Source organism: Oncorhynchus clarkii, chromosome 2 (genome assembly GCF_045791955.1).
Source record: "Oncorhynchus clarkii lewisi isolate Uvic-CL-2024 chromosome 2, UVic_Ocla_1.0, whole genome shotgun sequence".
Lineage (NCBI taxonomy): Eukaryota > Metazoa > Chordata > Actinopteri > Salmoniformes > Salmonidae > Oncorhynchus > Oncorhynchus clarkii.
Genome location: NC_092148.1, coordinates 63,848,992 through 63,862,063, shown reverse-complemented (window position 1 = coordinate 63,862,063; position 13,072 = coordinate 63,848,992). Strand labels below are relative to the sequence as shown.

General features: G+C 39.4%; 1 protein-coding gene across 6 annotated transcripts in view; it reads right to left on the bottom strand.

The window, feature by feature from the left end:
• The window catches only part of LOC139371749 (myocyte-specific enhancer factor 2A-like), a 92,296-nt gene extending 80,259 nt beyond the window's left edge, over positions 1-12,037 (bottom strand). For 2 of the 6 annotated variants that reach the window (XM_071111959.1, XM_071111960.1), the window contains exons 1-2: positions 8,660-8,848; positions 5,901-6,044 (exon numbers count right to left, since the gene is read on the bottom strand). The gene's annotated coding sequence lies outside the window, so the exon portion shown is untranslated. Of the gene's footprint in view, positions 1-5,900; positions 6,045-8,659; positions 8,849-11,791 lie in introns of those variants that run through there. The other 4 variants (XM_071111958.1, XM_071111962.1, XM_071111961.1 and 1 more) reach the window with 3 other exon arrangements.
• Between the last annotated feature and the right edge of the window lie 1,035 nt (positions 12,038-13,072).

Below are 13,072 nucleotides of genomic sequence, written 5' to 3'. Positions count from 1 at the left end.
TCTAAAGCTATGACATAATTTTATGGAACTTTCCAAGCCGTTTAAAGGCATAGTCAACTTAGTGTATGTAAACTTCTGACCTACTGGAATTGTGATACAGTGAATTATAAGTGAAATAATCTGTCTGTAAACAATTGTTGGAAAAATTACTTGTGTCAGATGTCCTAACCAACTTGCCCAAACTATAGTTTGTTAACAAGAAATTTGTGAGTGGTTGAAAAATGAGTTTTAATGACTCCAACCTAAGTGTATGTAAGCTTCTGACTTCAACTGTATGTGAGAGTGGATTCTCAGCCCTCACTAGCATGAAAACTAAATACTGGCACAGACTGTGTGTGGAAAATGATTTAAGACTGAGACTCTCTCCAATACAACCCAACATTGCAGAGTTATGTGCATCCTATCAAGCACACCCTTTTCATTAACCTGTGGTGAGTTATTCACAATGTTCGATTAACAAATAAAGTTTAATATGTAAGATGGCTAACTAAAGAGCAAAATTATTGATTATTATATTATTATTTGTACCCTGGTCCTATAAGAGCTCTTTGTCACTTCCCACGAGCCGGGTTGTGACAAAAACTCACACTCATTCTTATGTTTAACGAATGTATTGTATTGTGTGTGTGGCCGGCTCACAATGATGGCAAAAAACATAATTTGAGAGTGTGCTGACCCTGGTGCTAGAGGGGGTATGCAGCTGGAAGTTGAAAGTTTGAAGGGGTACAGAACTATAAAAAGTTTGGGAACCACTGATCTAATATAACTTGGGTTACGCAAGTAACCCTAATTTTTGATAACATATCAATATTATAGAATGAGAGACCAGACGTCTCACAGCTGCAGTGTGACTCTGGTCAAAGCCAGCAGAAGCTCCACCGATTTTCACAGATTAACCCCAGAAGCCACACTGCAGCTAGAGAAGCATGCATCTAAAACTTCTGTCTTTTCACTTTATATCTGCTGTCAGTCCTCCGTATTTTTTTATTATTTTACCTTTATTCAACTAGGCAAGTCAGTTAAGAACAAATTCTTATTTTCAATGACAGTCTTGGAACAGTGAACAAGTTAATCACCTGTTCAGGGGCAGAACAGGGGTTTGAACTTGCAGCCTTCCGGTTGCTAGGCCACCGCTCTAACCACTAGGCTACCCTGCCACCCCATTATAACTCAAGTCAAGTCACATGACTTGGGAGTGGTGAATAGATTAAACTTAATTGTGTGGTTCTTGTCCTACTCCAATTAAGTAACACCTGAAAGTTAAGTGTGTCACATGATACATGGCCAGTAATTTCTTTCTATGACACAATGTCAGTTTAGCCCTCTGGTTTGTTTATCATGTGTACCATAGTGGCACTGCATTGGCTTTCTTTTCATCTGTAGATAGCCTGTCAAAAAAACACTCAGAAATAAATACGTCTAAAGATAGGAGTGCACTGTTGATCCAACATGACTCAACACGAAAACAGCTCTAGTCAATTTCACATAGGCCATTTCACATAAGCCATTCCAACACAATGCTTTGTAGAAGCGAAGCTCGTAGATTTACTGTACATGGGGAATCAAAATATGGCCTGTGTCAATTTGGCTTTGGAGAAGAAGTTATTTCTGCTACTGCTGAGACTTTAAAAGGGCAAACTGATGGAAAATTATGAAATTAAGCAAATATTAGCGCTCTTATCAGAGGTAGGATTTTCTGTCATCAGAATAGAATGCTTTGAAAAACCAGCCTACAGGAGACAGTCCAAATCAATACAGTATAGAGAGACACATGGATCAGAATGTACTTAAAACTCTCAAATATATCATTGTGATGATTAATAGCTTTAAAAGGGTAAGGTTATTATAAAACCTTAACTCAACTTACACTATGCAAACTTTCTCTAGTGTTTACTTAAAAAATACAAATATACATTCAAAGTTGACTTGCACTCTTAACCCTGTGTGGGCCACTTATACAGGGGAGGGGGAGAAAGAGACAGGGATGATAGTTGTGAAAGAGGATTAACTGCAGATTGAGGCTGCCACTTTGGTTTAGGATCTTACTGCTGATTCTCCAGTATGGCCAGAGAAAGCTGAGGGGTAAGGACACCTCCGTCTGACTGAGGGCTCGCAGGGGAAGGGCAAAGAAGACAGGAAGAGGATGTCGATCCTTAAGCCGCTCTGCCCTGCTCAGCAGCACATGTGCTGAGTGGGCCGTATGGGGCTGCTTACTACCAGAGGTCACAGCCAAGGGCAGGGCAGTTGAAAGGTCACTGTTAGCTGCTCCCTTAGACAAACAGTACGTTAGTGAGTGGTTCATTAGTGCTTCTCTGTTAGAAACAGTGTTTCTGGCCATCAGAGGTTTATATGCCACTGTAGTTCAGGATATTGATATCCAGGTCAGAATGATAGGGGGCTAATTGTCAACAGAGTTGTCTTGCTGATATACTACAGTGACATGACAGGCAGATGTGATAAGAAAATATGGGCCTATAGGAAATAATGGTGTTTTTTCCATTTGCTTTTCCAAGTACACATTAATCCTGGGTCGCACCACTGTACATTATTAGTATATGCAGTTGAAGTCGGAAGTTTACATACACCTTAGTCAATTACATTTAAAGTCAGTCTTTCACAATTCCTGATATTTAATTATAGTAAAAATTCCCTGTCTTAGGTCAGTTAGGATAACCACTTTATTTTAAGAATGTGAAATGTCAGAATAATAGTTGAGAGAATTATCTATTTCAGCTTTTATTTCTTTCATCACATTCCCAGTGGGTCAGAAGTTTACATACACTCAATTAGTATTTGGTAGCATTGCCTTTATTTTGTTTAACTTGGGTCAAATGTTTGCGACCAAGCTTTAACTTCCTAACTGATGTCGTCAGATGTTGCTTCAATATATCCACATAATTGTCCATCCTCATGATGCCATCTATTTTGTGAAGTGCACCAGTCCCTCCTGCAGCAAAGCACCCCCACAACATGATGCTGCCACCCCCGTTCTTCATGGTTGGGATGGTGTTTTTTGACTTACAAGCCTCCCCATTTCTCCTCCAAACATAACGATGGTCATTATGGCCAAACAGTTCTATTTTTGTTTCATCAGACCAGAGGACATTTCTCCAAAAAGTATGATCTTTGTCCCGACATGCAGTTGCAAACCATAGTCTGTCTTTTTTATGGCGGTTTTGGAGCAGTGGCTTCTTCCTTGCTGAGTGGCCTTTCAGGTTATGTCAATATAGGACTCGTTTTACTGTGGATATAGATACTTTTGTACCTGTTTCCTCCAGCATCTTCACAAGGTCCTTTGCTGTTGTTCTGGGATTGATTTGCACTTCTCGCACCAAAGTACGTTCATCTCTCGGAGACAGAACACGTCGTCTTCCTGAGCGGTACGACGGCTGCGTAATCCCATGGTTGTTTAAACTTGCATACCATTGTTTGTACAGATGAATGTGGTACCTTCAGGCGTTTGGAAATTGCTCCAAAGGATGAAACAGACTTGTGGAGGTCTACAATTTTTTGTCTGATGTCTCATCATTTTATGGACATTTCCAAGTTGTTTAAAGGCACAGTCAACTTAGTGTATGTACAGTAAATTATAAGTGAAATAATATGTCTGTAAACAATTGTTGAAAAAATTAATTGTGTCATGCACAATGTAGATGTCCTAACCGACTTGCCAAAACTATAGTTTGTTAACAAGAAATGTGTGGAGTGGTTGAAAAACAAGTTTTAATGACTCCAACCTAAGGCTATGTAAACTTCCGACTTCAACTGTAAATGTATATATACAGTACCAGACAAAAAAACATCTCAATTGTGTTGAGGTCGGGTGATTGTGGAGGCCAGGTGAAGAAGAAGAGTGATGGAGTGCTGCATCAGATGACCTGGTCTCCACAATCACCCGACCTCAACCCAATTGAGATGGTTTGGGATGAGTTGGACCGCAGAGTGAAGGAAAAGCAGCCAACAAGTGCTCAGCATATGTGGGACCTCCTTCAAGACTGTTGGAAAAGCATTTCAGGTAAAGTTGGTTGAGAGAATTCCAAGAGTGTGTAAGCTGTCATCAAGGCAAAGGGTGGCTACTTTGAAGAATCTCAAATATATTTTGATTTATTTAAAAAAAAATGTTTACTACATGATTCCATATGTGTTATTTCATAGTTTTGATGTCTTCACTATTATTCTACAATGTAGGAAAAAATATATAGAAAAACCCTTGAATGAGTAGGTGTGTCCAAAATTTTGACTGGTACTGTGTGTTTGTGTGTGTCACATACATATATATATATATATATATATATATATATGAGCCTTTTCTTTAAAAATATATGAATTCTGCATAATAAGTGTTTGAATATGATTTGATAAATATTATAATTACATTAACTTGAAAACCACACTGCCATGTAGGAAAGTAAGCCACATTTATGAAGTGTATATGTGGTATACTAGCCTGTGCCAGGGCTGGTCCCTGATCCCCAGGCTAAAGGTTTGGAATTCATCATCACAGCACGTTAAGGGCCTGCCTAATAAAGTTATAACTGTGCTGCATTAAAACATGATAGACAGTTTGATTTGGCACACTCCACAGAAACGTATTTGCACAATAACACAGACTCAGTTTTGTGAGATTGAAGGAGAGAAAAAAACTAACAAGGAGCAAATATTTTGATACACATTTTAAATTATGATTTTGTATGTTTGTCAAACATGTCACTGGCTGGTATCCTGGGGTAACTAACGCATTTAGCATCAAAGGTGAGGCTCTGTGGCCTGGTGGTGAGACAGGAGGCAGCCAGGGGTTTCTGGGTTTGGAGCTCAGCTCTCTGTTGGGTCGGATTGTGGGGTTGGGTAACCCTGCTAGGACACTGCGCATTCCTCTGGGTTACACAGCGATTCATGGTTTGGTCATTCTGGGATAGAAGAACTTCATTTATACCCTTTTATTTATTAAAGGTACTTAGAAGGCTTTCCTTTAGAACTGAGAGTCTAGTGAATACACAAGCAAAATATGGCCTAAAACATTATCTGCAGGGCTCAAGATTCTGCATCCTGCCTCCAGGTCTCACGGGAGAATGCTGGAATCTCCAGTTTGATGATGGAGCTCCAAAAAACAATGAATCATGTTGCAGAGAGCATGTGCAAAGAGCTTTGTAACAAAAAAAACGAAGCAAAGTGGACATAGAGAACAAGAGTAGTTTCTCCCCGTTGTTGAACTGAGAAATATCTTTAACGTAATAGCCAAAGTGCCCTCACACCTAACATTGAGAAGAAGAGAGGACTTACTACATCAGGTCACAGTCACACTAGGGAATAATGAGAGAGAAACAGTGAAACAGCTACTAATATACACACATACTTTGATGAAAAAAAGTTAATATCATGACCTTTGCAGATACTTGTTTTTTTGTCTCGAGGTTGTGTAATACACAACCTTTCTTCTTTGCTTGTCTTCTTTGTTATTTTATCAATCTATCTAAAGAAGATGAAAATAGCTCATCATGTTAGCTACTGGTTCTTTTTAACAAACATTTAGCTAGTCTTGTAGAACTCTCAAACAAAGGCTATGTCATTTGCTATAAATCTGTGCCTGTGAGCCAGCTGCAGTTGACACAGTTCAACTCTCCAGTGTACTGTAGGGGAAGTGCTGTGCCTACAGTACACTGATGTAACATGGTGAACACTACAAAATCCATGTATAGCTAAAACTCTCATGTAACCAGATGGTTTTAATGATTTCCCCCCAACGTATATAAAGAGATTAACCAAAAGGACCACATGAAACATGAAACATGAATGGAGATACATGTCAATTACAATCAAAAGTAAGTATATCAAACATAAATAAACAGCAGAGTAAATAAACAGGTAAACAAGAAAAAGGGGGAAAAGAACGTGTGGCTCACCCAACTATCAAAGCAGTGATAACCTCTTTATCGGACCAAGAATATCCAGCTCCTGTCTGTCTGTCTGTCTCTTCTTTTAGCCTTCAATGCTTCCCTCACTCGCGTTAAGCTTCCTGCAGATTTCTCCTCCTTGGGAAAAATGTCCTGGGAGGGGGAGAGGAGAGAAAGTGTTTTGCTCAGTGATTCAGAGGCATGGTGTCAACGGCAGCATTCTTTTTCTGACAACCAGCATTAATTGCAGATCAGACTCGCCCACACACTCCACATTTCTCCTGTGTCTCCTGGAAGGAGCTGAGATCAGACTGTGATATTCTGGTGCTATGAAGAGGAGTGTTGTGGGAGACCCTCCAGGCCCACACTTATCGCACCAATCACCACCTCAGAACTTATCCCTTTTACCTGGGTCAACTTTCTCCACTCAAACCAAAGGCTGTATTTACACATCTATCAATTTATAAAGAGACATTTAGGCCTATACACACCCATGATGTAATGTGGTAAAAGTTTATTTATTTGACCTGGTAAAGGTCAAATTCATTTGATAACTTGTTCTACTGACATAACACTAGAGCGTAAAAATGCAGCTCATGTTGCAGTAGACTATTACAGACAAGTAATGGGTGGTTATGGGTGATATGGGTGATTGCAGTAGCATATTGCATGTTCTTAAATAAGTTTACTCTACTTCAACTTGGGTGGAAGCTGTCTGACTTGCTATATGTAACTCATCCACACCCTAGACATAAGAGGTCACATGAAGTGCATCAGGAGCAACAGGGCCTCATTATTGGTTAAGCCTTGGGCGTCTCAGAACCTAACGTCGGCGGATTGGAGGGTGCTTTGCTCTGCTGCATTAATAGTTACTATCGGTCTGCTGGGGAAGTAATGTAAATGCAACGGGGGGGGGGAGGCTCCTCCAGAGGGGACCAAAATAGATACTCAATAAAAATACACAAAGATATGCCTTTATATTGCTGCCAAGACGGCTGTCCCTGAAAAACGTTGCTATTTTCATTTAGTGCCAAGCCAGGAATACCTCATGGTTGGGGAGACCATAGGGAACGTTAGACATTTATCAGTCAGTCTCGGCCAAACACACTCTTTACCTTCATCTGGATTTATAAACAATGGGGTTAAGTGAAGACGCCATAAACGTTTGTCCTTAAGCTGACTGAGACAGTTAATTATCTACTACACTAAGGTTTATTATTTTACTTTCTCAGTTTGTGAGTTTACAAAACAATATGTTTCATTAACAAGTTCAAAATGCACAATTGGTACAAACAAAAAAATCTCAATTTACACTGACAGGTGCAATATGGCACGTGGACTTAACAAATATGATGAGCAGAGTGTAATTTATTATAATGTTGAACGTTCACTTACTGGTAACTATTTATGGTCATTTTCAATGGCAGATAAATTATCAAAACAAATCAATGCCTCCTTCCTACCTGTTAAAAATCTGTCAGGAGAGCAGACACACATGTTGAGGTCATTCTCCTAACTATTCCCCATGACCTGACTGCCTCCCATCAAGCTTGTAATTAGATATTAAAACCTACAAACAGGTGCAGGGACTAATTCCATTGTGGAGTGTTGCTGTATAATTTAGTTTATTCTTCACTTAGAGGAAGCTTAATTCAGCCAGGAGTGAGTGACAAAACCTACATTCAGATTACGTGTATCCTACACAACATAGATTTTCACCTTAATCGTGCAATCAATATCAGGAGAGTAGAGAGACAATGGTGGAAAACATAAATTTCTCCACAGCAGAGGTGGAAATGCAAAGTGGCCATTAGCTGACCAGAACCATATACATTTCAGGAGTTCAATACAAAGCATATTACTAATAAACTGACACTTTCAACGTGGATACTCTTTGATTATAACAATGTCATTGCATGCTTAGGCTACTAGTTGGTATTGTGTCACCTATTAAAATAAGAAAATCTACAGGTCCACAACCAAGAAAATGCATTCGAGTTTACAGTGACAGCAAGAAGCCTATGGAATGGATATAGGCAATATCCTTACTTTTAATCTCACAATCTTTAGTGGTTCAGACATCTAAATCAGCTGGCCATTATAGTGTACGTCAAGCAATTAAAGTACGCACAGAAAATTATAATGGATTTCAAAGCAATCCATGTATTCAAAAGCCAAACAGTCGTTTGATAGCATGTAGACTATAGTGATGATGTGATGGCATTTATGTGAATGTAAAATACATGTTTAATGTCGGTAATACAAAACAAAGTTAAATTGAATTAGCAAAGGTATGCCTCCCGTTGTATGAGAAGTCCCGACACTGACTGTCAAATGATATTGCGCGCTCTATGATAGCTTATTGTAGCCACTGTAACTTAGTTCCAGTAAAGTCATAGCCATTAGTAATTCAAGACGATTGATAAAAGCAATTATTCTAAAAAAATATCCTTAAAATGACAGACTCCGAAAAAGTTTATCAAATTAACCGTAAACGATCAAATTAAATAAGATAAAGATAGCGGAACTCTTCACTTAGTCGATTGGGTCAACAAGTACAAAGACGCAGGTTCATACGATCGATATGATTATTAAATAACTGTAGCCTTTTCATAGGCATACAAATAAAAATGTTTTTATCCAGCATAGACACAGAAACTGACATAATATAATAGCGCTACAGTATGGGATGGCTTTTCACTCTACGTCTCCCTCTTGCGCTTTCTCTCTCACACGAGTGGAATATTGTTGCTATTTTTATTACTCACCTTGTCTCTCAAGTCCCTCGCTGAATATAGATACTCTATATCAGAGCCTCCAATGGATACCGTGTGCGTGGAACATTAACGTAATTTCAGTCACATTTACACACAACTGCTATTTTAGGGAGCAGCCAAACTCAGTAGAGCCAGTTTCTTGTCAGTGAGACTCCTCCCCTTATCTGACGAACACCAGACGAGTTAGAAATCAACCTCCTCCCGCTCATGTCTATCGTTACAAAAACTATACCCAAACTTGTTTAACTTTCATCGTAGGCTACCTATATACCTCGATAAATGTGACTTTTACAGTGAAATAGAATGTCAAAATGACAGTGCGCGAAGGCATGATATAGGCTATCTGATGACATGATTAGTAAGATGTGCTCTATGTTACTCAAGTAGGCCGACCCTATGTATGCTATTTACAGTTTGGTAAACTTTATATGGTTTGTATCAAATTTACAATGATAATAACATAGTAATTGCATTCTTGCTACATGACAATTGGAAGTCTTGGTGTCAACATAGCACCCCTGCCCTTGTATTCCAGTGTCAAGTTTTAAATCTGCTACATCTGTGTCTTGAGCTACAGGCAAGTAAGTTAGTGAGACATAGGAAGTGTAATACAACAATGTAGGCTATCTTACATTGTAAGTGTTTGACAGTGTAAATGTGGCAGCAACTGTACTCAAATTAATTCAAATGACGATATAAATTGAAATCTCAGCAATAAAATAAAATGTAAAAAATTATTCTAATTATGATTGTTGGCTTCTTTCACTTCACTCCCTACGATTGACGTCATATGTCTCAAAGACAACAGCAACTCGGGAACATTGATTTTGAAAGGACATGTTTCTGATCCAATTGAAATACTCAGCGGCTGGTCAGTAACCAATTACAGAAGGGAGGTGGGATCTGAATAGCTGGCATGTGGCAAAGTCACGTGTAAGTGCAGGATCTGAGGAAGAGGAGTGGTGCGGGGCTCACATTGTTTTTACCAGGATTTAAAGGAACAGGTGCATGTGGAAATAAAGTAACGCTATTGTAACTTGACAATTTGTGATGAGATTTTGCATTTGCACCTTACCAGAATGGGTTTAGGAAACACCTATAAAATAAATAAATGATCTGGCACTATTTTCATCAATGTGCACAGTCTGCACACACTGTTATGAGCTGGTTAATACTAGCATCAGTTTCATAAGCCATTATGAATTATTCAATGTTTATAAAACCTTTATACATGATTACAAGTTACAAATAATTAAGTTCTTATTTATTAGTAAGTTAGGATATTCATAGTTTATATATTTAGTATAGTTTATTGAAGACTATTCATGAATGTTATAAAGTGTTACCCATGAGGTTAAAATAATAATAATAACATTTGGATGTCCATTGCTATAACTCATTAGATGAACAACCCTCAATGTATTTGGGGTATCAAATTCTTGCTCTTCTTTAAAATGACTGTATACAGGAATCAGGAAAATACTGGCCTTATGTCAGACTAGTGTGTGTGTTAGGAGCACAAGTGAGCAGCACCAAGTGACTGCATGGAAACAGGGTGTGTACACTACACAGTAGACCTGCCTCTACAGACACAGAGTTACATCCCAGGCATGTTCGATCTCCAAAATCCAGCAACTGTGTCACAGTAATGAATCCTTCAAATTAAGCTCTCCTTAATCCCACATTAGATTGTTCCTATGGCTGTACTATCATTGATTTTAGTGGGTTTATTAATCCGTTTCTGTAGCTCCACTTTGGTCCTGACAAAGCACAAGCCATCTGCAAAAATGGTCCTGCCATGGCGAGGCATATTCTGTAGATCTGTTTCACAAACACTTGTTAGCCCCGGCCCACTGAAAACCTCCCCATGTACCCATGAAAACCTACCCATGTACCCCTGTCAACCTCCCCATGTACCCCTGTCAACCTCCCCATGTACCCCTGAAAACCTTCCCATGTACCCCTGTCAACCTCCCCATGTACTCCTGTCAACCTCCCCATGTACCCCTGAAAACCTCACCATGTACCCCTGAAAACCTCACCATATACACAGTTACTGGTGATATTAATGAAGAAAAAGTGTATTTCTCCACGGCCCCAGCTTGATAAGAAAGCATATAGAACTGTTGGCAGATCATTTTTGTTAATTTCTTTATCATAAGCCGCCTCCAACGTCATTTTAGATAAATTGGCAGTACTTTCAACCAGCCTCACAACCGCAGACCAGGACCAGCCCAGGACCTCCACATCCATCTTCTTCATCTGCGGAATTGTCTGAGACCAGCCACCCAGACAGCTGATGAAACTGAGGAGAATTTCTGTCTGTAATAAAGCCTTTTAGTGGAGAAAAACAAATTCTAATTGGCTGGGCCTGGCTTCCAGTGGGTGGGTATGGCTTCCAAGTGGGTGGGCCTATGACCTCCCAGGCCCACCCATGGCTGTGCCCCTGCCCAGTCATGTGAAATCCATAGATTAGGTCCTGATGAATTTATTTGAATTGACTGATTTCATTATTTGAACTGTAACTCTGTACAATCGTTGAAATTGTTGCATGTTGTGTTCATATTTTTGTTCAGCATAATTGACTAAGTTTGTGGAAGTGGATTTGTATATTTTTGTATGTACTCTATAAGAGTGTGTTTATGCTATAACATGCTATAGACTTTCACAGTGTGTTCATGCAATAACATGTCATAACAATTTATTTAACTATGCATATCACCAATTTCAAATAGTTTTTTCTTTGATTCTATAAATATCATCAACCAGGTTAGAAATCCTTAACACATCAACTAAGATTTACATCATTGTGTGAAGTCACAGTTCAGCATTTCAACACATGATTGAGGCATAACAATAAATATAACTATCTTATGATCACCATGTTTGTTTGTGAATTAAAGAGATTCAGGGGAATGACCTCTCAGTAGAAAGAGCTGTTGCTCACCCATCATTGCTTTCATCACCTACTAAATAGTACTGTTGAGTCCACATCAATGCTCCTTGCCTGGGTAACACTTCTCATATCCAACCTTCCTCTTCCATAAGTCAAGACAAAGATGCCACTCATGACACCCCCCAACCTTTGTGTAACACAAAGGCCTATGTCACTGCGTGTCTCACCTGTTTGAGTTGTTGCACAAATGTCTTCACAGAACCTGCTGTAAAGGGTCTTCAGGTTTTTTCCTGCAAGGATTCACTTTCTATATCTCATGTTTCCTCTATTTATCTTTCGGTCTTTCTTCTTTGTATCACTCGTTCTCTCTTTTGTACTTCAAAGCCAGACCAGCTGGCTTTGGATGCTTTCCTTCTTGCCCCTGAGAGGCCTGACTTCACACCCTCTGCCTCCTCCTGTCCCTTGGTCTTTCTGCCGGGAGGGAGTGGGGCGACAGCAATTTGAAGGGTAGGACCCCAGATGGACGCAGACATCCCAGGCATGCGTTGTTTGACAGGGATTGGCTCAGGGGCTCTCTGGAACAGCCGCAGCTGTCAGTCATGGGCACAGAAGGTGTTAGGAGGTTTTCCTTATTGTGTTATTGTGATTCATATACACTGAGTGTACAACATATTGCTCTTTCAATGGCATAGACTGACCAGGTGAATTCAGGTGAAAGCTATGATCCCTTATTGATGTCACCTGTTAAATCCACTTCAATCAGTGTAGATGAAGGGGAGGAGACATGTTAAATGATTCTTAAGCCTTGAGATAATTGAGACATGGATTGTGTACGTGCCATTCAGAGGGTGAATGGGCAAGACAAATTATTTAATTGCCTTTGAACTGGGTATGGTACAGTAGTACGTGCAGGCACACCAGTTTGTGTGTGTAAAGACTTTTCACCCTCAATGGTTTCCCGTGTGTATCAATAATGGACCACCACCCACAGGACATCCAGCCATCTTGACTGTGGGAAGCATTTGAGTCAATATGGGCCAGCATCCCTGTAGAACACCTTCGACACCTTCTAGTCCATGCCCCAACAAATTGAGTGTTCTATTCTCAAAAGGGAGTGCAACTCAATATTAGGAAAGTGTTCTTAATGTTTTGTACACTCAACGGGCAAACATCATGACTTATCAAGTAAAAATGACTTTTCCTGATAAAAAGTGGCTCTAGTGTATTCATGAGCTGATGATTAAACGCTATTTGGTCAATAAAATGACCCATAAACATGATTTACAGTACTTTTAATGTAAGGTTCAGGAAAGAGATCCTTCATCTCTACCTCACGGCAGTAGACGCAACACCTTTCAACTCAGTCGGTTCTTCCACAGGAAGCATATTATCATGAAGTATGAAAAAAGTCTGTTAACAAAGTTACATTTCTATAAAAAAATGGATATGCATGAATTATGTATTAATATCAAATCATATATTTGGCATGAATATTAAGTCGCAATAAC